This window comes from Tiliqua scincoides, chromosome 1 (assembly GCF_035046505.1).
Source record: "Tiliqua scincoides isolate rTilSci1 chromosome 1, rTilSci1.hap2, whole genome shotgun sequence".
In the NCBI taxonomy this organism is placed as follows: Eukaryota; Metazoa; Chordata; class Lepidosauria; order Squamata; family Scincidae; genus Tiliqua; species Tiliqua scincoides.
The window spans coordinates 201,456,167-201,481,639 of record NC_089821.1 but is presented as its reverse complement, the minus strand read 5'-3'; the positions used below and the strand labels follow the sequence as shown (position 1 = coordinate 201,481,639).

The window sequence follows — 25,473 nt, the reverse complement described above, 5'->3', positions numbered from 1 at the left end:
GTCTTTTCTAAGTTCCTCTGAGCATGACCTTTTGTTTCACGTCTCTGCTGTTATATAAATAGCCTATTGAGAAACTTCACCCAAAGACATCGCAATACAAAATATGTGCTTGTTAAGTCCTTCTTTCTATCCTCTGCCGACCTGATGGACTACTAAGACTTTGTGTACACATTCTAGTATTGCAGCTTCAAAAGCTAACAGCAAGATGTAAATTCTAACCCCAAGGAAAGCAACTCTGATGATAAAGGTGAACTTGAATATTTCACAGGGGTCCTCTCACACACAGTACATTTCCATGCAGAAAAAAAAAAAATAGTGGTAAAGTCACAGTTTTTCTTATCAAAAACTAAAGATGCTTATTGACGCATCACAAATAAAATACTAGTTAACCACCACCACCACCACCACCCATGTTGGAAAATAGTTAACACACAGGAGATTGAACAGATTTAAGGAGAAAAAGTTCATCACCCGATACCCACGATGACTATATGCAACCTCTGAGTTTGAGAGTAGCCTATCTCTGAATGCCAGATAAAAGGGAATTGCAACAGGATGTGGGTATCTTTCTGTCTTGAGTGTTCCCTGAGGCATCTAGTGGGTTACTATGAGATAACAAGAAGCTGGACTACATGGGTCCTTGTCCTGTTCCAACGGGTCTCTTTTTAAGTTAATTCTTTATAAAAAGTAATCACCACACTTATTCATTTTTGGAAACGTATTGAGTTGTAAAGTGCTTTGCGGCAGTGCAAGCTGCTGGCAAGACGGCCAGAGCCTTCCCACACATGAACAGTGGACCAACAGAAACCCACAGATGGAGATAAGCCCACAAAGGGGATGGGACATGGCAGGGGAGGGTGGGGAGGGGAGGGAGAGAGTTGAATGGAGCAGGGGAGGGCGAAATGGGGCAGAATGGGGCAGTGACGGGATAGGCGGAGGTGTATCAGACCCAGGAGGAGGGCAAGATCAGTGGCACATGCCAAATTCCAACTCCCTTCCTGATTATGATCTTCCAGTACAGATCAACTCGGATTTGCACCAACAATATGGAGTTGACCCATTGTGGCTTCTGGGGCTTTCCCATAGGAAAGGGGACAAAGGTTCCCTTACTCTGAGGAGACCTCCATCAGCCAAAACCTTGAGGAGACCTCCAGCAGCAGACCTTCAGCAGGATGCAATGCAAGCCATACCAGCACTGCTACATAACCACATGAAGAGTTACGTTGATGGGCCTGTGTGTTTCGAGTTGCAGCCTTACTGCACAATCCTATGCATGTCTTCTCAGAAGTGAGTCCCATTGCATTCAATGACACTTACTCCCAGGAAAGTGTGGATAGGATTGTAGCCTAAGTGGCCATCAAATTACCTTTCTGGGTCAGATTTCTAGTTAATCATATTTACTGCATACAGAATCCTAATACCTTTCTATATCACTTGTTTGGTAATGGACTGTTTGGTAATGGACAAGCTGCGATAATGGACTTTGATCCAATTGTTACGTCATTTTTGCCCCAAATCCTTCACAAATATCAATACATGTTTTGGTTGCCATTTAACACTTGCCATCATTAAGCTCCCTTTCTCCCTGAAAAATACTCCCTGAAAAATATCCACAAGCAGCTACTCCTTGTCCCACTTCTGCAGGCTTTTTGCTTCCCTAAGGTCACTTTGCCAGGCATGCTTGAAGCCTAATTCTGCACACACCAGGGGTTCAGCCTTATATGTGTTCACATATATAGCTTCTTTCACCATCCAAGCTGAGTTAGCACTGCCAGATAAACTACTTGCCTTTGGCTACTCACTACAGCAGTTCTATGCCCCTGATCCACGCAAGTAACAAATCTTTTGATCAAGCGGGATTGAGAGACTGCCTTTTCATAAATTCAGCATCTTTCAGCGTCACTTGGTTAGAATAGGTTTCAGCAGAGGTGGCCTATGTTTTCTTGCCACCTGAATCCCCTCCCCACTTTGCTGTCCCTGTATGCATGTTCACCCCACCATGCCCCATGTGGAGAAGAAGGAGCAAGCAGATGAGGAGAGCCAAGCAAGCAAGTGAGCAAGTGCATGCTTGCAGGGCTAGACTAACCTAGCAGCAGGAGCATAGGCTAGGCCAGGGGTGCTCAAACTTTCAACCTTAGGGATCCTGGACCTTTAAAATTGTGTAGGAGAGATAATTTCAGCAGGTGCAGCTTGTCATCTGTGGGATGACAAGTTGCACCTGCTGAAATTCTCTCTTCTATACACTTGTTAAAGGTCCAGCATCCCTAAAGTTGAAAGTTTGAGCACCCCTGGGCTAGGCCCCTGCATTTTCAAGGGCCCAACCCTAAATGCTTGCAAGCTATCTCTGGCAAAATCAGCATGACCTAGCAACCCTGTTATTTACATGTCGGGAGAGCTGCATGCTGCATGGTACATAATCATTACCTATGTCATTAATAACATGATACAATAAATAATTTCATTCAAATTGAACTTTACTGCAGGAAACAATCCTACTGTGCTTCAGTGTCAGTGGTGCACGTGCTCAGCTGGCACTGGCTGTTGCATACATGTTGCAAAGCACATTGCAATGGCAGAAGAGATCAAGGTGCCAGCCAGAAGGTCTGTACCAGCCTGCCAGTGCCCGTGGAAGACCAGCATGCGCTGGACCAGGTTAGCACTGCATGGGCCAGCAGAAGGGCGGGGGGAGGGTGTAATGGGGGCAAGAAGAGGATGCAACAGGGTGAGGGGAGGACCCCTTTACATTTCTGGGGCATTTGGTGGGCCACTGGGAGATACAGGAAGCTAGACTAGATGGGCCCTTGGCCTGATCCAGTGGGGCTGTCCTTATGTTCTTAACATCTGCTACGTGCCCTGAAGTAGCTTAATATGGCTCTGCATGCCTGACCATCCCCCTATGAATAAATCCGGAGAGATGTTCCTGCCCCCTTTCCTTCCTTTCCCTTACCTAGAGCTAGGCAACCATGCTCCTCCTCCTCCTTGTCTACACCACTCCCGTTTCAAATGTGCAGCATGATGGGAAACAGGAGTGGCTCAGAGAAGTTGTACACCAAGTTCCAAGTGATGGAAGGGGTGCAGGAGCATCCTGCGCAAGTTTTCTTGCACTTTACTTTTTGGTTAACCTTGCCAGATCATCTCCCCCTGTCCACTTGGTACTTTGTAAGCAGTAAGCACGTGGTGGGCAGGGAGAGGCTGTCTGGAGCAGTGGTAGCTGTTTTCATCCCTTCTTCTGCCAACAGCACTGGAGGGAGAAGGGGGCTGCATTGCTGCCATCCTCCTCTCAGCAAATTGGAAGACGAGCAAAGCACAGACCAGAGCAGCAGCCCAGAAAGATAGGCAGGCTGAGGACTCGTTAGTCCTGCACCGCTCCAACTTTGCTGTTGTGTGTGATGGTTTCACATCACTTCATGAACAGGCCAGCTTCGGCTTTCAGCATCCTTTTTTGATGCTTACTTCTGTTTCAGCAAACCAAGCTTGGGAAACATAAGATCTGTCCCTACTGTAACATTATGAAACCATAGCTTGCACTTTGAGAGAAAAAAAAGTTAAGTACCTAATGCAGTGCTGCAGAGCGTACAAATTTCTACAAGTCTTTGCCAGCACTTTACAATCTTGTCATGAAAGACTTTTACAAGCAACAGGTGTTGGGGCAACAGAAAGAACTGTATTGTTTTTCTAGAAAAATATTTTTCCTTCTTGCTTGTTGTTGATGACACAATAAGCAAGTGGCTTTTGGAAACCTGAGATCTAGCCTCTTCTTTATGGGACACACCTTCGTTCAAGGGTTTATTATGCCTCTTCTAAAGTGAGCTCCAAGATTTTATGACCCAATTTATAATTGTAAGGACACGACATTTACACACATCTTTAAATGACACACACACACACACACACACACACACACACACACACACACAGAGAGAGAGAGAGAGAGAGAGAGAGAGAGAGAGAGAGAGAGAGAGAAGTCACTCAGGACTGCAGTGGGGAGGGGATTTTCCTACTCTGCTGTATACACACACACACACACAACCTTTTCGGCATTTGCCATTAAAGGTCATAAGGGTAAAGGCTTCACAAACTATCAACAATCAACCACGATCTAGTTACATAACGGACAGATTTATCATCTGCTCTTCAATTGTCTTACCACGTCAACAGTTTTTAAGAAAGACAGATGCTTTCCCCATCTGGATTCTTCTATGTACCAGTTTATAGAAGCCCTTTGACTAAAGACAACAAGGAGAGAGAGAGAGAGAGAGAGAGAGAGAGAGAGAGAGAGAGAGAGAGAAGTGTATAAAGAGAATTTTGACTTTTTATAGTGTTAAGTGGCAGTACAAGAAATGGGCAACTGTAAGATAAGGAAATTGTGCAGAAAATTACATATGGTACAATCCAGCCAAGTTAAGACCTTCTTATTGCATTCCATCCATTACAGTGGACAATATTATGCACATACTTAACTCTCCCACTGAAAGTAATGGGATCTATGTATTCTTAAACTTCGGCTGGATCGTACCCAGAATCTGAGACTGAAGAGAGCTTAAAGACCGGAAGACTTCTATGCTATTCTTTCTGCTCTTTTTTTAATGGAGCTGATACAAGAGCCATTGTGATGAGTGCAGAGTGCACTGTCAAGGACAATGAACATTGAACTAGGTTCGCAAACAACTTCATTGTGTGAACTCAATGGGTGGAAAGTAATTCATAGCTTTTAGGGCTCTGATGAAATCACTCACTTAATATAGCAATACACATACATTATAGGACAGTGGTTGGAAAACGCAACCCACATCTTTTGAGCCTCCATTGGTAGGAATCTGAGCACTCCCCCATTTCTGCTAGCTTTGGCAAAAAGTTTTCTACTCTACTGCAAGTGGATGGGATGGGAACAGAAAAAAAGCAGTGCTGGTGGCTTTCCAGTTGGGGCAGGGGCAATATTTTTATTCCTGTTCTAGGACACCATTGCTGTCGTAGAAAACAAGTTCCACATCGCATGCCAGGCAAAACTATAAAAGAACAAGATCATTAATTTAAAAAAAAAAAGTAGAAGAATTTTGTATAATGGTGCATAGGAGGAGGAATACAGATAGCGCTTTTAGCTAACAGTCTTCAGAGGCAAGTTAGATGGAAGTTACATACTGTGTTCATTAGCAAAGTTCTATGAGACATTATACATATTGCTGATAAATTAGTCCTATAAACAAGTAGGGATGTGCAGAATGTTGCTGGGAAGGAAGACTGCTTCCCCATCCCCATTCACCCTCCGGTTCACTCACAGGCTTACACATATACTACACCTTGGATGTACATCTCATGCATGAATCTTCAGATTCCATGCTTCATGCTGTGTATCAGTGGGGAGTGGGAAAGTGCAGGAAGCAATAGCCAGCAAGTCATACAGCCCCCCACTGGTCACCCTAGGGCAGTGGTTCTCGAACATTTCCAGCCTGCGGCTCTCCTGATCCTTGTGGCCATTGGCCACAGCTTCCCATTACATCACCTCACTTCAGTTACCCTCAAAATGGAGGTGAAGGTGTTATAATTATACACTAGAAACAAAAAAAACAGCTGCCAGGATGCTGAGGCTGCAATCCTAACCACACTTACCTGAGAGTAAGCCCCATTGAACAAAATAGGACTTACTTCTGAGTAGACCTGGTTAGGATTGTGCCCTGAGTTTTTTAGCAGCACACCTGGAGGGTTTTGGAAAGGGAGGGGGGAGAAGTGATGAATTTGCTGGGGGAGGGGAAGACTTTGTTTCGTGTGTGTATATGCTAATTGCAAATTGATGCAAACTGAGACCCAGAGACTGTTTGGCTTCAATCCTAACCTTACTTTCCTAGGAGTAAGTCCCATTGAACAAAATAAGACTTACTTCTGAGTAGACCTAGCTAGGATTGTGCCTTTCGTCTTACAATTAGCAGCCAACATTTAGCAGCCAACAACAGTTAACCCCTGCTAACTGGTAAGAGGCACTTTTTCAAATGGGTGCTCCTCTTTTATTTAGCAGGGAGAAAGTAACTGGCCCACCTCCCCCCAGCAGTGTCTTTTCTAGTGGCTGTCTGCTGGTGTTCTTTTGCATCCTTTTAGATTGTGAGCCCTTTTGGGACAGGGAACCATTAGTTATTTGATCTTTTTCTGTAAATCACTTTGGGAACTTTTTGTTGAAAAGTGGTATATAAACATTGTTAATAATGACAACAACAACATGGGAAGCACCCCCCCCCCATGCAGGAGGAAAAAGGGGGGTGGCTGAAAAGGAATGGGTATTTTTATTTTTTAATCAGTTTTTGGACACAAAGCCATCAAGAATGGCTTTTTTCTCTTTTTTGGAGGAAAAAGAAAGGTAAGGATCCTTGGTTAAGCTGACACAGACCCCAAGCCTAGGTAGGTCTACTCAGAAGTAAGTCCCACTTGAGTCAATGGGGCTTATTCCCAGGAAAGTGTGGACAGGATTGCAGCCACACCCAGCAAGATTACAACTCACCCCATAGTAGATGGGTCTGCTCACACACATACACCCCAACATGCAGATGCCACCCCTATTCCCCCCAGGTAAGATGGAGCAGGCTGGGGCATTTGGACACTAACAGCAGGCTGGGCTCCCCAAGCCAAGGACTTACTCTTCCCTCCCAGTTTTAAGCCTGCTAGGAGTGCGCCCTGAGCTGATGAGATGCAGCACCTCTGACTCTGCCCAGCCAGCCTTCTCTCCCACCTTTCCCTACCATGTTTCACAACCCTCCCCACCTCACACTGCCCCACCCACCTCATTCTCAGCTGAGGAAAAGCAGCAAGTAGGAAGGTGGCAGGTGCAGCTGAGCAGAGCAGCCCAGCTACTCTACTACTACTAGCCCCTGCAGCTACTGCCACCTCTCTCCTGGAGATGCCTCAGGACACTGCTGGCAGCTAGCCACGCCTCCCTAGGGAGCCGGGACACACAGATTGAATACCTCAGCCCTAGGGTTAGAAATGCCAGCCCTGATGAAGAAAAATGTTGGCTGGTCTGCTGGAAAGTGCACCAATGCAGGCTCTCCCACCAGCTTCATTTATTCCATCTGGTACAGTCCCACCAGCACTGTATATTTCAAGGGTAGAGTTGCCCTCTGATGTGTAGAGGGAATAGGGTGAGTTGCTGGCAGGGTTTCAGTAAGCCTAGGAACACCCTACCAGATCAGCCTCACTACTTAAGGGAAGCTCACTTATTGTACAGTACATGAGCCGGACCTCACTCCCTTCCTATCTTGCCTTCTGTTCCTTCTAAGCTTTTGGGTATCCCACATTACAAATGTAGGTAAGGTTGTAGCTTACAGGTGGGAACCAAATGTTTTTCCATCTTGACTCTTTACCAATCCACCACACATCTACCGGTTTACAGGTACTCAACTGTCCAGTAAGTTTCATAGGATATTTGGATATGCAAAAATAGTAGAAAGTTCAATTTCTCTGTCTTCTGAATTTTAGAACACTTCCAAATAATATTTCTCTCTATTTATGTTTTATGGTAGTTTTGTTATTTCCTGAAATAGATTATTATATTAAAAAACTACCATAAAATGAGAGAAATAACCATAATTATTTAGTTCTCCTTAGGCCTAGACAACCACTGTCATTCTCACTACCCTAAAGGTCACCCTGCCATCATTTAAACACCTTGTATTCATTGTGATTTCTTCTCTCTCATAAGATTCTGAAAGCCATGAATTTATATAGGAAATGAAATCTAGAGTGGTTTGTTTCAGGAATAGATGTGCATGCAGTTTCAGAAAGGAGCTACAGAGAAAGAGAAGCCATCTGGTTCTCATTTAAAAACACCCTATTCACAGCCACAGCACATTCTGCTGTAGATATTTCAAGGTAGCCTGTTCAGGTGCTTTGTTTGGATTAATCATCCTGTGCTAACAGGATCACAGCATGAAATGAGTAATCCGAAGCACTGGAGGTGTCTTACAGTGAACTGCAATCATTCACAACATTTGGCCAAGACAATGTTGACAGTGGCATTGCTAGGGGGTGCAGGTGGTGCGGGTCGCACCAGGTGACACGCAAGGGGGGTGATATGCTAAAATCACGGTGGTTAGGAGCAACCCTATCATGTTATAGACTATTGGATGTGGAATTTCCAGGGGATTGCATTGCAAAAAACCAGAGTGAAATGTCTTCTTTCTATCAACAGTTATAGGCAAAAAACCAGAAAACAAAAAATGCATGGAGCCCAATGGAAAGTGAAACCGAGCCATATCGCACATTTACTCGCGTGTAGACGAACTTGCCTTAGTCCGTCGGAAAGGGCAGGCTGAGAGGAATCCAACAACACCAGAATGTTCCTGATCCAATGAATGTAGCCCCCAAAAAACACCGGAGAAGAAGGTCCCTCCCTCCAATCTGGCGAACGTATTGAGCCCTATGGAAAGCGAAACTAAGCCACATAGCTGCGTTGACTCGTGAGTAAGCAAACATGCCTTGGCTCCTGGGCAGGTCAGGCAAAGGGAAATGTAAGGCCACCATAATGGTCCTGATTTGATGCAACTGGAGCTCAACAAATGCTCCAGAAGGCAGCCCCCCCTCTCTGACTTGTAACGTCTGGTGGGTCCTGATAGTGATATGCTTGAAATAGAAGAACTTAAATTGAACTGGGTACTGGGTAGGGGTGAAAATCTTACTGATTCTTTTTTTTTGGGGGGGGGGGGTGTTATTGCAGGCAGGCTACAGAGAAAATTCACTTGGTGGAACTGGGCTGACTTCCCCTTATTTAATTATTTGTTTTACTTTAATTATTTATAACTATTTCAATTTGCTTTATGATGGGTCCTGGACAGATTGTCATTCTAAAAAGTGGGTCCCAGGGCTAAAAGTCTGAGAACTGCTCCAATAAGGTGTTAGTAAGTTGACACCCTGGGTGGAGGTGACACCACTAGTAACCAAAATCACAGCTTGTAAAAATAATACCATCATGTTATATATCTATCAATGTGTAATTTCATGCAGAATGCAATGAAACAAACTGCATTGAAATATCTTTATTCTATCAAAAGGTACAGCCAAAAAACCAGTGGGGGAGGGGCAATAGTAGATCACCACGCCCACCACCTGGAGTGTTGCTCCGTCCACTGCATGGGGGTGACGTGTTGGCCTCCCGCACTGGGTGACACGAACCCTAGTGACGCCACTGAATGTTGATCTAAATAACCACCATAGTGACCTATGTAGCTTGCACATAGCTGAGGAGGGCAATTCTGGCTGTTACATCACAACACTGATAAGGGCCAGCTCAAGCGGAACCCGTGAGAAAGAAGAAAATAAGCTGGAACATTCTGACAGGAAGGGATAGGCCTTAAATAGTAGGAGGTCCGCCTAGATACAGAAAAAAAACATGTATAAATGTTGTGCTCTGCCATTTTGAAAGGTTCTGCCTCGCCTGACTGCTTTGCAGCTTTTGATCTGCGTTTCATTTTGAACTGGATTTTAAAGCAATAAGCGTGTTTCATACTCTCAACTTATTGTATAGGCTTAACCACACCAGGCTCCTTAGGAGCACGGGTTCAGGATTTGAGCAACAAGGTAAAGAAATCACTGTTTGTTCAGGATGTAGATAAAGATTCTTTTAAGCTTTTACATTCCTCCAAAGCAAACAGCGAGGAGTGGAAGATCTCTAACCCACGAGATGGAAATAGAAATATAACCTGCTTTGTCAATGTGGATTTTTGTATATGTAGCAGAGGACATACCTTCATTCAGATGAGGAAGCTCACCACAGCTACTTTCTGATACTTTCGACAAGGGAGAAGAGCGCTCTACCTGTTTACATAAGTGTGGCCAGATCAGTAATAGACACAATCCCTCTTTCAGGACAGCCTTAAGTAAAACCTAATAGCAGATTAGCAAAGAACTCCCATCTCCTCTGGAGACTTCATTAACATGAGCTTTCACTGCCCTGTAGCACTCCTGAGAAGACATTTAAAGATCCTGCCTTAAGAGCAATGAAAAAGGGTGCTGGGGCTGCTGAATTTTTTATATTTGCTCTTCTCAGAGTACAAACGCATCTGGCTGATATGTTTAAAAGAGCAGGATCTCACAAGGGAAAATACGTAGATAACAGGCCATTATACCTGATGGATTATGTTGTTTAAAGCCAATAGGATTTGTTTTGCTTCTTGAAGTAGAGATACTCAAATGTTTTGACTGTTCACACAGAAGTAAAAGAAGGGGGGGAAGGGAATCCTTCACATAATGTATTTTACTTTGAGACATGCTCAGTGTCAATCTGACAATAAACAACCTTTAGGGAATTCTGCAAAAATCAGAATGTACTAGTTAACAAGGAAAATACAAATACATTGCATTTAAGAAACAGGAAGGGTGAAGCTTGTAGGGTCTTGTCAGAATTTTGAGAACAACATACTACTTGTGAGTGTGTGAGCCCAATCCGATCCAACTTTCCAGCACTGGTGCAGCTGTGCCAACAGGGTGTGTGCTGTATCCTACAGTGGGGGGACAGTCACAGGCTCCTCAAGGTAAGGGAACATTTATTCCCTTACCTCAGGGCTATGTTGCAGCTGCATCAGCTCTGGAAACTTGAATAGAATTGGACCCTGTGTGTGTGTGTGTGTGTGTGTGTGTGTGTGTGTGTGTGTGTGTGTGTGTGTGTGTGTGTAAGTAAAAAATTTTAAATAAAGGTCCTATCCCTCATGATTATAATGAACACTGAGAATGTATCCATTTTGTTCACAGAGTTCAGGAACCAATAGGTGAACAGTACATTTTTAAAATTACTTTATAAATCTCATTATTTCTAAGCCACCCCATGACTCTCATTCACTATTTTGAGCACGGGTAGTTATCAACGCAGCTCTTTGTTGTTCCAGCTTGCAAGGAATCTCAACTGCTTCCTGACCGTGAAACCCCACTTGAACTATGAAGGCAATCTCTGCTGAGGAAGTGTAGAAAGACCTCTGTATGAAATTTGCAAAGAAAATAAAAGCAAACCTTTCTTTTCAATACGTACATATTTCTGAAAACATTTTCACAGACGAAATAGAGAGTACAATGTGAGAATTCAATTAAACCAAAATTATCTCTAAAACATGCTATAATTGGTCACTATTCACAGGCCAGTTGTAACATTTCCCCCCCCCCTCAAGAATTAATCTCCAATTTCAATAGGACATTTCCAAGAGTGCATACTTGAGAGTGCTGCCTTCTGTCCAAATGGAATTACAGAAAATGCAACACAGAAAACAGCTACCCAGGGCTTGGGTCCTCCATGCTCTTTGTCAAACTATTCATGATGTGCAAATAAAACATGAAAGTTAGCTGCAGTCTTCCAGGTTCTGACTCATGATAACCCACAGGCCTAAATGAATTGTCCAGTTCATGTATCATATGTCACTTCTGCATTCTTCACCCAGGAAAAGCAAAGTAACAAGTAAAGATAAGGTGATATACAACCCCAAGTTGCTCTCATAAAAAGTGGTGAGCTTAAAAAAAATCAATTCTCTAAAAAGCATGCACACAAAGTACAGTACAAACCACTTGGGAAAGCAATGCCTGTCGAAATAAATGATATACAATAATATGCTCTTACCATAGGACCACTACCTGGTAATCTTGGCTGCAAGAGCACAAGGCATCACAACTTCTAAGCTTCTATGAGAGCAGTTTTGAGTTAAGTACACAGTGCACAGAACATGAGGAAAACAGGTACTTTAATAAATATCCTAGTTTTCCTCACAACCATCTCTACCTGCATTTTTAGTTTTTTTTAAAAAAGTAGAGCATAAACAATCTATGCAAACTAAACATTTTCTGAGGATGCCAGAAAGGTGGTGTACGTTTTCTTCTTATTTTCTTGTCCCATGAAGCATAGGCAAACCTGGCAAATTGGAACAGAGTAGTAAATGTAGAGAACAGCTTGATGCTTCAAAGATTAAATCGAAAACTTATATCTATAATTCAAGCCTGCAAGGCACTATGTCTAATTATAGAAGTTTAAATGTTAGAAAGTGCTTGGTAGAATGAAGAGTACCCAGCAGTATGTACTATTCTTGCTTCATTTGCTGATTTTTTGATACCTCCTCACTTAAAAACATAACCTTTCTTGTGCAGGTTAATCCATGCAAAAGACTGAAAGTTGTCTACCTTCATGGCACTTCTGAGTTCATTAGCAAAACTGGGAAGATCACACCCAGGACACACTGAGAACTGGAATTATAGTTCTACAACGAGGGTTAAAATTTATGCTGCAATCCTATGCTCACTTTCTGGAACACAACGGCCCAATTCTATACGCCGTTTGTGATAGTGGGAGGAGCAACCTCTGTCACAAAATGGCTAGTGATGGCATGCAGTGCGCACTGCCCCTGGGCCAGTCTGAGCCGCAGCAGGCAGCATCAAGTTCCTGCTGTCATGAACCCCAGGCTGCATCGGCCTTGGTAAGTCAGCTACGGGGATGCGCGGTGGACTAGGAGAAGGAGCATCCCAGTGACAGCAACTTGCACAAGGATTCTATCCCTGAAACCCCACCTCAGATGGCTGCCTGGTTCTCCTTGGACTTAGGTCGGCGAAATGGCTGGTGTAGGTCTGAGGAGACCCACAGATGGCCTGTATGCTTGTGTGGAAGTAAACAAAAAAGTTTTTTACTTGCTTCCAGGTCACATCCCTACCACAGCATGAAATGCACACCTCTGTAGCTCAGCTACATGCTATAGAGTAGTAGAGGATAGGATTGGGCTGTGAGCCTCATAGAACACAATGGGGTTTACTTCCAGAAAAACATGCCTAGGAGTGCACTGTTATCGAATGGTCAAGCAAGAAGTAAAGGGAGTCAGAGGAGATCATTTTCTGAAATCCACATTTTGCAGGTATATATATTACTTTATGGCCCATATGATTACTCCATACTGACCCAGCACAGTACATAACAATAATGACTTCGGACTATAGTCCTATGGCACAATCGCTTTCAGAAATATAATTACTGATGACATCAGCTCAAGAACAATCATCCACAAAGTGATTTCCTTCATGATTTCCAGACCTTATAGAGCGTAGAGATTATTATTTCTATCGACCTCTGCTTCACTGTTATTGTGGCACAATCCCTGATCCAATATGGGCAGTTTCTACAAACATATTGTACAACTGGGACTATTTCCAGCAGCTTCCTGGATTGGACTTCAGAGGAAGTGTGGAATTGACGAAACTGGACAGCAAGGAGCTTCTGTTTCATTCAATTTCATTCCTGTGGAAGAAGGAACTAAATGCTTTTGAAGGGGGGGGGGATTCTGAAAGGGAGGGCTAGCCTTGCATTGCTTTGTTCTCCAAGTGTATACCAGTATATAACAATACTTTCAGAACCTAGCTAGAAGCAATAGTGACACATGTTAAAACATGGGTTGCATTAAACACAATAAAAAGGTATGCGAGGTGACATTTAAAGCTGAGAAGGGGAAAGCAGGCAGAAGACCCTGAACTCTTCCCTGGCTTCTGTTTTAGGTCTACTTCCTTCTTGGCAGCAACCTGTGTTTTAAAACATGGAACTGCCACTATCAGTTACACTCATAGTCAGATGAGAATTGGGTCATGCTTCCTAGTTGTAATATGTGAGTTGAGCAGTATGCTGATATTAATATCGGAGAAATGTCAAATACCTGTATATTAGGCCATTTTTTAAATTCATTTGATCCAGACGTATAAATGTCTGGAAGTTGGAACCAATCATCAATATAACTCAGTAAACTGATTTGCCCTTTTATTTACATACATAATTATAATGAAAATGATTTTACTTATTTTTAGTAGGCATTAAAAATCCCCTGGGGGCTGGGGATAAGAATAGGCCCTCAGTTTGGCTGTACTTGTCGTAAGAGGCGACTAAACAGCCACCGGGTAGATAGGACTCTTTAGCCTGGGAAGGCAGCTCATCTGAGAGAAGGAAAACTCTGATCCCAAACTTCCACTGCCTTGTGGCTACATCCAGTTATAGAAAAGGCTTCAGCAGTCAACCTCGAAGCAAAATCCAGAGCCGGAATCCCTGAGGCAGTTCATGGCTGAACAGTCACGTTCTGGCAACTCCTGTGACGCGGCTGGAACCAACCGCATTGGCTTCTGCCTTTCCATTGGACCATTTCAGTGACGTGGAGAGGGGGGATTTGCTGCATGGGTAACAGTCAATCCTCCATATCTACTTTACCCAGGCTTCGCGCACTAGAGAGGACCCTGTTCCAGAACCACTATTCAGAGCGCGATACCATAGTCTTCCGAGACTGAAGGATGCCAACCACACACAAAAAAAAAACAGACAACAAAAAGATCTAGTCTGTTCAAATGTCTATGAAGAGGAAAGAGGAAAGCCAGGACAGTGTAGTGATTTGGCTTAGACCTGGAAGACCCAGGTTCAAATCCCCATTCAACCATGAAGCTTGTCTCACCTATCTCAGATGGGTTGTTGGGAGGACAAAAGAGAGAGGAGGAACCATATACACCACCCTGAGCTCCTTGGAGGAAGGGCAGTAAAAAATAAAAATAAAGAGAAGGAGGGTTCAGAAAAGTTAGTCCAGTAACTAGATGACAGGAACAAGGATTTCCTGTTTGTTTAAGGTAATGCAACAAAGAAGGCACCATGCAGTACGCTGTAATTGTCAAGACAATTCTCAAATAATGAGGAAAAAAAATCACCAAATATTTGGGCAATTTCAAAGGCATCAAAGAAAAGCGACATGGATTTCCAAAAGACTGATCTGCCCAGACAAATCTAACACATTTCCCCAAGACAAATCAAATTACAGGAGCTGGGAAGTGGTAGGTACATTGTATTTTACTTTAGTTAAGCTTTTGATTTGGTGCCTTATAAAAGCCATTCGCTAAATCTAATTCTAATCAGCTTGGTTATAAGTGTGGTCACATGGGCTGTAAACTGGCTGATGGACCATAAACAAAGGGTTGTGATCAAAGGTGAAGCTTCACAAGGGAGGAGGCAGGAATGTGACTGTAAAGTCAGTCTCGCTCCTTTCTTTAGCTGTGGTTAAAAAGAAGGCAAGTCGGGACATTTGCAAGTCACTCTGAAGACCTCAAAAGTGGCTCTAAGAGGTACAGCTTTTTGAATTAAAAGCTTCCGAGTTTTACTACCGGGAAAAATACATATTAGGATACAAAGAGAAGTAGAAGTCTAAAAGGAAATAAAGTGCACTTCAGATTCATTTGTCATTTAAAAACTCTGCACTTACACTACAGTGCCATGTTCTCTCAAATTAGAGCTCCAGGTGTAAGAAATGCATAGCCCAGTGGTTCCCAATCAGTGAGCCATCACTCCCGAGAAGCCACAGAAACCAGTCAGGGGAGCCATGGAATCCTTGCAAAAACCCTGCCACCCTATACAATGCATAGAATTGTAGCCCTAATGAGGGGCCCAGTAGGTCAAGGGAGCCGCCAGTTGAAAAAGTTTGAAAACCACTCAACCAACCAATCTGATGCAAGTCTACTTTGAAATAAGTCCCACTGATTTCAGTGGGATTTACGCAAAGATAAATGTGTACAGGATTATAGATTTATCTATTAAGGGTTCCTATGCAACCACATCTACAGCAATAACACAACAGAACAATAAGATACAATAACTAAATAAAATATGTGTTACTGCACGCACTATTTACAGAAAGTATAGCATATCTGTGGGTTTAGGCAGGCAACTTGCTAGTGTATTAATGCTGAGCACAAACAGCTCTTTGCATAATGTCAGATGAGATAACAGCAGTGTGAAACACCTACATAGGTAAAGGCTTTCAGTACAGCCTCATCATGTTTCAGTCAGGCCCCAGTATCAGAATCCTAAAAGCACAAAAGATGACATTTCAGTGACTCATTGTCAGTGATTTTTGAAAGAATAGCATTGCTTTATCATTTTCAAATTCCAGTTCTAAGTATCACATCACAAAAATATTACAAATATTTGCAACACATCAATATACTTCTCAGCTTGTGATTTTCATAGAATCAAAACAATACTGCCTCTAAGCTCTTGAAAACATGATTGTACCAATAGTCTTTTCAGGTACAATCTACAGTTCATTCACTGTCAGTAGCCCAGAGCAACCTTTGTTCTCTGAGCACCTTATGTAATTGACAACCTAGGCCAAGCGAGGTAGATATCTATGCCATCTCACTTGCAATCTAAAGAGAGTGCTGAAATGGAGCTTGCAAGATTCCGGTGCACTCCATTTTCAAACAACCAATTGTCATAATAAACAACAATTGACATATTTTGTTGCCTTGATCAAGAAATCTGAAAGCAGCAATGCTAGTGGATCACCAGCCCTTTCCTTCCCAAAGAACAAGAGAAGAGATACAATGGAACATCCATTGGGTTCCCTTAGAGCAGGGCTTTTCAAACTGGGGCGTCTCGACGCCCCAGCCTGCAGGTCCGCCTGGAGGCAGGGAAGAGGGAGGATCGCGCCACTCAGGGGCTTAGGTACATGTGCAGCAGCCTCCTGAGCTGCACTGGACTGCACTGAGCTGCACTGCACTGCACAAAATTGTCCTAGGCTAGGCTAGGCTAGCCTAGGCGCCTTTAAAAGGGGATTGGACAAGTTTCTGGAGGAAAAATCCATTACGGGGTACAAGCCATGATGTGTATGTGCAACCTCCTGATTTAGAAATGGGCTATGTCAGAATGCCAGATGCAAGGGAGGGCACCAGGATGAGGTCTCTTGTTATCTGGTGTGCTCCCTGGGGCATCTGGTGGGCCGCTGTGAGATACAGGAAGCTGGACTAGATGGGCTATGGCCTGATTCAGTGGGGCTGTTCTTATGTTCTTATGTCCTCATATTTACAGGCTTGCAACTGCCTGACTAAAGCCCTGTTCCTAGATGTACAAAAAAAAAATTATCCCTGACAGATCCACCACCCCCAACGCCATGGTACTTTTAGAACCCATGACAACCACCTTAGCAAGTCAACTACACTTCAAGCTACTTCACTGCTTTTAAAGTAGACTGTAGCTATGCAGCTTGGCTATGCTAGTGCAGCTTAAGACTGGGCTGCCTGTTTCCAAGAACAAAGACATTTGTTTTTGTTGCCTTAAGAAGTATATTTGGTGGGCGGGTTTTGACGGAAGAAACTCTCTTTATTTTAAAGAGACTGTCTTGTCTCTCTTATAATCCTGTGTTCCATTACTGTCAGAACATATACAGATACTCAAAGCAAGTTACTTAGCTATTTCAAAAGGAATATTAGCAATTCAAATAAACAGGAAATCAGAAGAAGCTTGATCCCAAAGGCATCTTATATTGAGCAGAACAAACACATATCCTACTTTTTCACATTCTCAAGACACTGTGTAAACTGTAACAAACTCTGAAGACATGAGTCACAAGTTGCTACATCCATGGAATCTTCATATTCACATTTAGTTTGAATTTGCAAAACCCAGTGGTAATAATAGCGCTTCACAGTTTGAGGCAAGACTGAAGTGCAAACTAGGGCAGTGCTGGCCCAGCTGTGGATGCAGCGAGGTATCTGTCAGCCACCTCTGCTGCCTCACTTTACTTCCACTTCCTCCTCTGTGATCTGTGCTCTGCTGCCCTGTTTACAAATAGAATAAGGAAGTAAGGAGTAAGGAAGCTGGATGAAGCACTACCCCAGAGCAAAAAAAAAGTGGGGATGTTTTGGGTTTGTTTGCTCTATTTAAAAACTGGGTAGAGCAAAGACCACAGAGAAATTAAGAATGGTGGGTAGGTTTGGGGACCCGATTCCAGCAAACCTGATCTGTCAAACATTGTGGCAGCAAAGGAGTCTCTGCCACCCTCTGCTGCCATCTTCTCTGCTCTCAACTGAGCTGGGAGTATATGACCAGCTTGGAGGAGGGGCGGTAAAGGGAGTGCACTAATGCATGCTACAGCCTTTAAAAAGAAGAAAAGGGGTAGATTTTGTGTGTACACATACATCTAACACTGCCTGGCACTGGAGGGTTGAGTGGGTTGGGGTGCTTGGTGTGCAAATGTACACCAGCAAAAGGACGTGGCATAATTGGGGAATTTCAAGTGACAGATCAGTGGCTCCAACTGAGCCACGCCTGGAAGAGGGATGAAGGGAAAGAGAAAGCGCAGAGGAGAATAGAGTGACTGGTTAGAGCACAGGCGGCCAACACACAGCATGCCACATGACACTTTTTATGTAGAGAATCTTGAACATGCCACTCCGCCTGAATGTTGCTTTTAGCGATTGCCAAAATAGCTGAACAGAGCCTCCAAGCTCAAGGGCAAGGTACAGAGCAAGAAGCACAGGAGTGCTATTGCCTATTTGGGGCTTTCCAAAGACACCTGGCTGACTGCTGATGAGGCAGGAAAAGTGGCTTGTATGAACCTTCAGTTTGTCCCAGCAGGTCTTGTTCCAAGGTTCATACAATGTACGTACATTTGTTGCCCTTCTCAGCCCAGCCCCTCTCTGCCCACCTTGTTTTCCTCAAAGATGGTCTTAGATGGGATCTCTTTGCCGATGATTTTCCTAAGGATTGTATCTCCATCTGGCTGGGCCACCTGGGCTTTACTGATCTCAGTTGGCCATCTCTGTGCTGCCCCTTGTCTCTTCAGCGCTCCACAAATACCAGCTGCCTTGGATAAGTGAGTGATCTGCCAGTTAGTGGAATGAGGACACTAGCAGCTGTCCTATTGGCTTCCTCTCCTGTCCATTGTTCTTTCCCCACCTTTCTTCCCATTTTCCAACCACAGCAAATCCAGCAGAGTAGCCGTGGCCACCCGGAGTGTGTCCATTGCAGCATTAGAAATTTGGGGGCACGCTGTATAAGGAGTAGCAAATAGTGCAAGCAAATCATAGAGTGCTGCAGTGCTTTCACTGTTATTTAAATGTTTTTCAAAAATATATGGCAACTTTCTGTGCCACTTAGAAAGTGTCCGCAGGCTACTAGTGGCACTCTAGCCTTCGTCTCCTCTATTGTCCACACTCTCTTCCATTTCACTCCCCTGTTCCTTTTCTAGGAAGCAGGAGCAGTAGTAGTAGTAGTGGAGGTAAGTGGGCAGATGGAATTGGATATTCCCCACTGATCTGTTGTCTTAGGCAACCACCTTAGGTGGCCTTATGGATGGGATGGCCCTGGTTAAAGCTATCATTGAGTCTACTCTGCAAAGTACCAAGATAAATTATTATTTAAAGCATAATTGAAATAGAGTATATATCATTAAAGCTGCAGTACTGCCAACTTCATTCTCTACACCCACTTAAAGAGGAACTCATACATTTTCATTCCTTTCCATTATTCCATAAAAAGTTTTAGTAAAAGAATAGAAGCGGTAACATGTCTTTTTAAATATCTTTTTGAAAATATCTTCCTAACTAAACCCAGAGAAGCTTGTGTCAATGTGATAACCTGAAGTTCTTGAGAATTGGGGGGGAGGGGAGGATGTGCCTTTCTGAAATGCATGCTTGAATAATTTCTCCATCACTGCAACTTGAGACCAAAGAAAAGTTGTGCCTTTTGAATTTCTGCCACGTGAGGAGGTAGTTAAAAAGAGAAACGAGGAAAAGGGTCTCAAGCATAGTTTGTTATGTGAAGATATTCATTAAGCCAGAAGAGAGAGATAAGCTTCAGGTCACCAAAGATTGTCCTGAAAGATTACAACTCAATAATCCCATTGTTGAAGAGGGAACAGTTCTGAATTGCTGCAATGAAATCTAATTTTAAGAACTGCATTGGGCTTGATCCATTCCACTGGGGGATGGTGCAGATTTTTTTCTTGTGTGGGATTGCAGATCCCTGTCTCTCACCCTAGCCTCCTGTGCCCACATTATCAGCAGCAAAAAAAAAGGGGGAAAGTGGAGAGTTTCTCCATCTGAGTGCCACATTGGAACTTACCAAGTGCTTACCAGCATGTCTGTCCTGTCCCCCCCCAGTTCTTGTACAGTACACAGATTAACATCTGAAGACAGTTATTGATATGCAAATTGTGGGATATGGGATGTGGGATATGCAAATTGTGGCCAGAACCCCTCCTAATTGGGTAAGAGGCACTTTTTCAAGTGGGTGCTCCTTTTTTTTTAGCAGGGGGAGAGTAACTGGCCCACCTCACCCCAGCAGTGCCTGTTCTAGTGGCTGTCTGCTGGTTTTCTTTTGCATCTTTTTAGATTGTGAGCCCTTTTGGGAAAGGGAGCCATTTACCGTATTTTTCGCTCCATAAGACGCACCAGACCATAAGACGCACCTCATTTTTAGAGGAGGAAAACAAGGAAAAAATATTCTGAACCAAATAGTGTAATAAAATATTTAATAAACTATAACAGAATAACATTTAAACCATGTAAAGTGAACAGCAGTCAACAGTGGCATTAAGAACCATTATCACTGTCATTAACAAATGGAGAGACTTAAAGGTTTGAGTACTCTAGTTTTCTGGAACCCACAAGAACTCATCATTGCTAGAGCCAGAATTTATGAAGCTCACAAAAGCAGGTGCACACAAATAGGGGATCACATCATCTTTCTGCTACAATGATGTTCTGCTAAATTCCAATCCACTGGGCCTCGTGCCTGCTTAAGGCTGATCAGTCCCCCTTGTGCAACTCACCAGTGCAGCAAGCAAAAGTGAGTCCAGTTCCAGTTCACAGATGCCAAGTAAATCAGTCCCATCAATCAGAGTTGCCAAATCAGAGTCCAGAGCCAATAAGCCAAATTACAGTCCAAGGTCAGGTTCCAGGTAGGTCAGTCAAATCCATCAGGATATCCAAGTCCAGTCACAATCCACAGTCAGATTCCAAATTCAATAAACCCAGTCAGTCTCCCCTCCAACCTACACTCCTTCAAAACCCACAAACCCTTTCTGCCTCTGGTACTCCTTATATCCCTGAGGGCCCTATTGCCTTCCAGTGGCTGCAGCTGTGCAGCACACTCTGCTGGATGCCCAGGCCTTACCCTTAAAGGGGCCACTGCCAACACCACATCTACCTCCTCGCCAGTTCTTCCGTGATTCCAATGCAAATGAACAAGTGAAAAGTCCAACCACAACTTGAATTCTCAAGACACAACAAACCTCTGGATTTATGGTGATTTACCTGGGGCTTGTGCAATAAGCAAACACTGGCATTCTGACCAAGGAGACAGTTTTTTCTTTGTGATGGGGGGGGGCTTACATTCAGATGCTGGATGAGGTGAGTGAAAGTGCCCCTCCCCTGCTGTGTGGGGGGGCAGAGCATCTGTGTGTGTAAGTGAAGGGGGCAGCCTGTGTGTGTGAGAGAGGGGGAAAGTGTTTGTGTTGCAGAGAAGTTGTGATGCTCCAGGCTTGGGGGGAGGGAAGAGTCTGTGATGCTCTAGGCTGGGGGGGGGGGAAGAGAGAAGCTGTGATGCTCCAGGCTTGGGGGGGAGAGAGGATGTGATGCTCCAGGCTTGGGGGGCGGAGAGAGGCTTTCCTGGGAGTAAGCCCCCCTGACTCTAATGGGACTTACTTCAGAGTAGGCATGCACAGGATTGGGCAGCGAGACTGCCACCCCACCCACGCTTTCCTGGGAGTGAGCCCCAGTGATGCTGAGACTTACTTCTGAGTAGACAGGCGGGCTTGCTCAGCAAGACTGCCACCCCAACCCACGCTTTCCTGGGAAGCGGAGCGGGCAGAGGGCGGGGCCAGGGGCGGAGTTTTGGGGTTTTTTTGTTTTGTTTTGTTTTTTTTGCAGTATTTGCCCCATAAGACGCACGCACTTCCCCCCCCCACTTTTTTGGGGGGAAAAAGTGCGTCTTATGGAGCGAAAAATACAGTAGTTATTTGATTTTGCTCTGTAAACCGCTTTGTGAACTTTTAGTTGAAAAGCGGTATATAAATACTGTTAATAATAATAATAATAACTTGCAGAAATTCTGGCCACTGGTTAGAACAGTGTTTCTCCACAACTAAGTAAGTGTACATACACTTTTGGTTACAAACTCAGGGTTACTAGTACAGTGGACCTCCAATTTACAATGTTCAATTCCAGAGACCGCATCATATCATGAACATGTCATAGTGTAAATCCAATAACATCCTATAACACCCAGGCTGAAGGGGTGACTTTTTAACTAACTTTTTAAAAGCCAAAATATACACACAGCCAAGATGTTACAAACGCGGCTATTTGCTGAGACACTACCCAAAACACTTCCATTAGCATCAGTGTTTACACCGTTGATTGGTTTATCTACCAACCATGCTCACCCATGTGGTCCTGTTGGTGGCAATCACGAACTATCGTAAAGCGCATACTTGTACAGTGAACCTTACTTTATTATGGAGAGTCTTTGTAGATTGTATGCTGAGCCAATCATAAAGCAGGAGTTCATGATATTGACTGCTACAATTTTAATACATACAATACACAACCTACTGTCTTATATTCATAATGCATAACCCAGAAGTCAGATCTTTTCTTCAACTTTTTTTCAAATGTTGCATAGATAAACAAGTTTTAATTCAGGTGTTGATAGAGGGTTATGGACTCAGTTTTAAGAGACCATAAACGTAGATTTTAACACAGTTCGCTATATTAAATAGATAAGACAGAGGCTGGAGCACCTGACAATTTTGGAGAAAAAAATTGTGTTTTGTTTTTCTTGAAATTGAAAATCTAATTTAAAAAGGTGTGTGTAACTGCTGAATTATATTCTACACAGTATGCATTCCTTTGCTTTGGCAGGAACCACACACACACACACACACACACCAGATAAACACCCAACCCTAGAGCATGTCAAAAGTCTATAAGTGATGCAGCAAATGGCACAGCATTGCCCTGGAAGAACACTCTGGGATTCAATGACATTTGGAAAGGCAGCCAGGTAGCCTATGGAAAGGCCTGAAACTGGAACCAAGGTTTGCAAAGCCTTAAGAGGTACTGAAGAAGAAAGTGCCTTTCAGGACCAACAGAAGCCATTTCAGGACCTTTCAGGGCCAACAGACAGCCATTCTATCAAGAGAGGTGGCCTCAACACTCGAGTGAGCATCAAGTGTTGCCAGGCTAGAGGGTGGCTTTCAGTTGTGCTTGACTCTTGGCTCGCACCACTCCATGCAGATCAATTTGATCCAAGTTTGAGAAGGGCTCCAGAAGATAATTGTGTGGCTGATGGACCAGCTGAACTCGTCCCATTAGTGCTCATGGCAACGACTCTGCTTCTCTCCGCTGAACTAGTCTGCCAGAGCCCAACATGTCAAAATAATTATGTTCTCTCTTCTTCTTCGTATAAGTTACCTACTTACCTTAAGGGCTGCGGGAGGCTGTGTGGGGAGCATTTCAGTGTTTGTTTGCTCCCCCCCCCCCGAATAAAACCTCAATTGAAACCTAAAAGCACTACCACTTGACACACATGAAAGCTAGCTGAAACAGACCCCTCAGGACCAAAAGCTAGAAGGGACACAGGCAGGTGGAGGCTGCTGGATAGGATTTTTAGGACACTGATCCAGAAAGTCCGAGAAGACCCCACTTTCCTCTCAGCCTTTGAGAGCCAGCGGCTGTGGGGGTCTGTCATAAAACACACTCCTGGCTTCATAATAACAACAACAAATTATTGTCCTCAATACTCAGCAATTGCATAGAGAGCGTTAGGCGGTCTAAACCTCTTCATGCACATTATCTCACTAATCCTTAAAGGCCCTAAAAGGCCGAACAGCATCATCATCCCCATGAGGTGGGAGGGGGAGGCTGAGAAACAGCAGTTGGCCCAGTGAGCTAATGGCAGAGGCAAGATTGGAAGGGGGGGTGTCTGGCTCTCATCTCACATTTTGAGCCAATGCCATCAGGTTCAGTCTATGAGTTGGTGCTTAGCAGGACTTTGCTCTGAAACCTGTTTTCACCTTTGAAATGACTACAGTGCTTCTGAGCATGTGCAGAGTCTTTCCCCACAAAACAACCGAATCACATCAGGGGTTGTAAAGCTTGTCAGCTGCCTAAAACCATGACAAAATGGCACGCCTCTCATATAAATTAAGCAAGGATCAGTGGGCAGCCTTGGATCTCACTTTTTCACTGGGTTACTATGAGGACACACAGAAAAGCAACTTTTTACACCAGAAAAGGCTACAGTCATGAAAAATCTATCTCCAAGAGCTGCTGCAGGAGCAAAGGATTACCACCAGACCAACTGACCACACAATCCTGTACATGGCTACTCAGAAGTAAGTCACATTGTGTCAGGGAGGCTTACTCCCAGGAAAGTATCCACAGTTACCTGGGAGTAAGCCACATTGACCCTAATGGAACTTACTTCTGAGTAGACATACATAGGATTGGGCTGTGAGTTGCTTGGCTAGTGGTCAGGCTAGCCATTCAGTTGAAAAACAGTCTTTGGCTTTTCGTGTCGAACTAACAGCATTCACACGTGCACAGAACTGGCCACGATGAGTCCCTGCTGCCTGCAGGTTCAGCGACGCTGTAATACCAGCTGCACAGGGCGAGCTACAGCAGGAGAGAGCTGCGGACCTGCCAGTCCCAAGCCTGGGCTCTCCAAAAGCAGAAGTCACCTGCTCCTGGCAAAGTTGAGCCCTGTGGGGAACAGGAGTGGGTGGATCCTTCGTGAGATCCAGCAAGGCGTTTCTTCTTAGAGGTTGAAGCAGGATCCTTTGTGTGATCCAGCAAGGCACTTGCAGGCTGAAGCAGAAGTGCCTGCAGGAGAAGCCCCTGAAATGGGGGGGGGGGGGTGCTACACTCCTGAGCAAAAAGGCCGCCACCACTTGGGTCTGCCTCCCTCCCCTTCGAGGCGGGCAGCCTGAGAAGCGCTGCCCCGGGTTGGCACGGGGAAGGCAAGCCCTCCGCCAGGTGTAGGAGCCACAAGGGCGAGGCGCGCTCCTCCAAGGGGCTGCTGCTCCGCGGAGCAAGCGCCCGGGTCGCAAAAGCGCCTGCACAGACCGGACAGCCAGGCGCAAGCACACACAGCCCCCCCCCCAAGGCAAACTTCGCAGCGCGACGGCGCCCCGTCCTTACCCCGCACTTTGTTCGGCTCTGGGAGGAGGCGCTCGCGGCTGCACTGGCCGGCTGGCTACCCCGCACGCGCTCTCAGGCTCCCGCGGCCAGCCGGCAGCCCGAGTCCGAGGGGGCAGCCCGGCGGCGGCGGCGGCGGCGGCAGCAGCGCGCAACCAGGAAGGCGCCGCTCATCCCTCCTCGCCGGGAATGAATGGGGAAGGGAAGGGAAGGAGGCGGGATCTGCGGCTCGCTCTCTCTGTGGCTTCTTTGGAAGATCCTATGAAATCCTTCCTGCCCGTCCCCAGAGGGGAAGAGATTACAGGCTGCCCTGCCTTCCTGCTCAAGAGCTGCACACATCCACCGTGGATCTCCTGCAACGGGGACGACGACGACGACGACGACAATGATCCATGTCTTGCTTTCCTTTTGGTCCGCATGTGTAGTTAGTATGCCTCCCCCTAGAGTGATTTTCAACCTTTCCATCTCAGGGCACACTGACAAGGCGCTAAAATGGTCAGGGCACACCACACTGACAGCAGGGGTTCACACCCC

At 44.8% G+C, this 25,473-nt stretch overlaps 1 protein-coding gene across 2 annotated transcripts in view; it reads right to left on the bottom strand.

Moving 5' to 3' along the window:
• The window catches only part of PKIB (cAMP-dependent protein kinase inhibitor beta), a 71,924-nt gene extending 46,847 nt beyond the window's left edge, over nt 1-25,077 (bottom strand). For both annotated transcript variants that reach the window (XM_066611152.1, XM_066611153.1), the window contains exon 1: nt 24,943-25,077. The gene's annotated coding sequence lies outside the window, so the exon portion shown is untranslated. The remainder of the gene's footprint in view (nt 1-24,942) is intronic.
• Nucleotides 25,078-25,473: the final 396 nt, after the last annotated feature.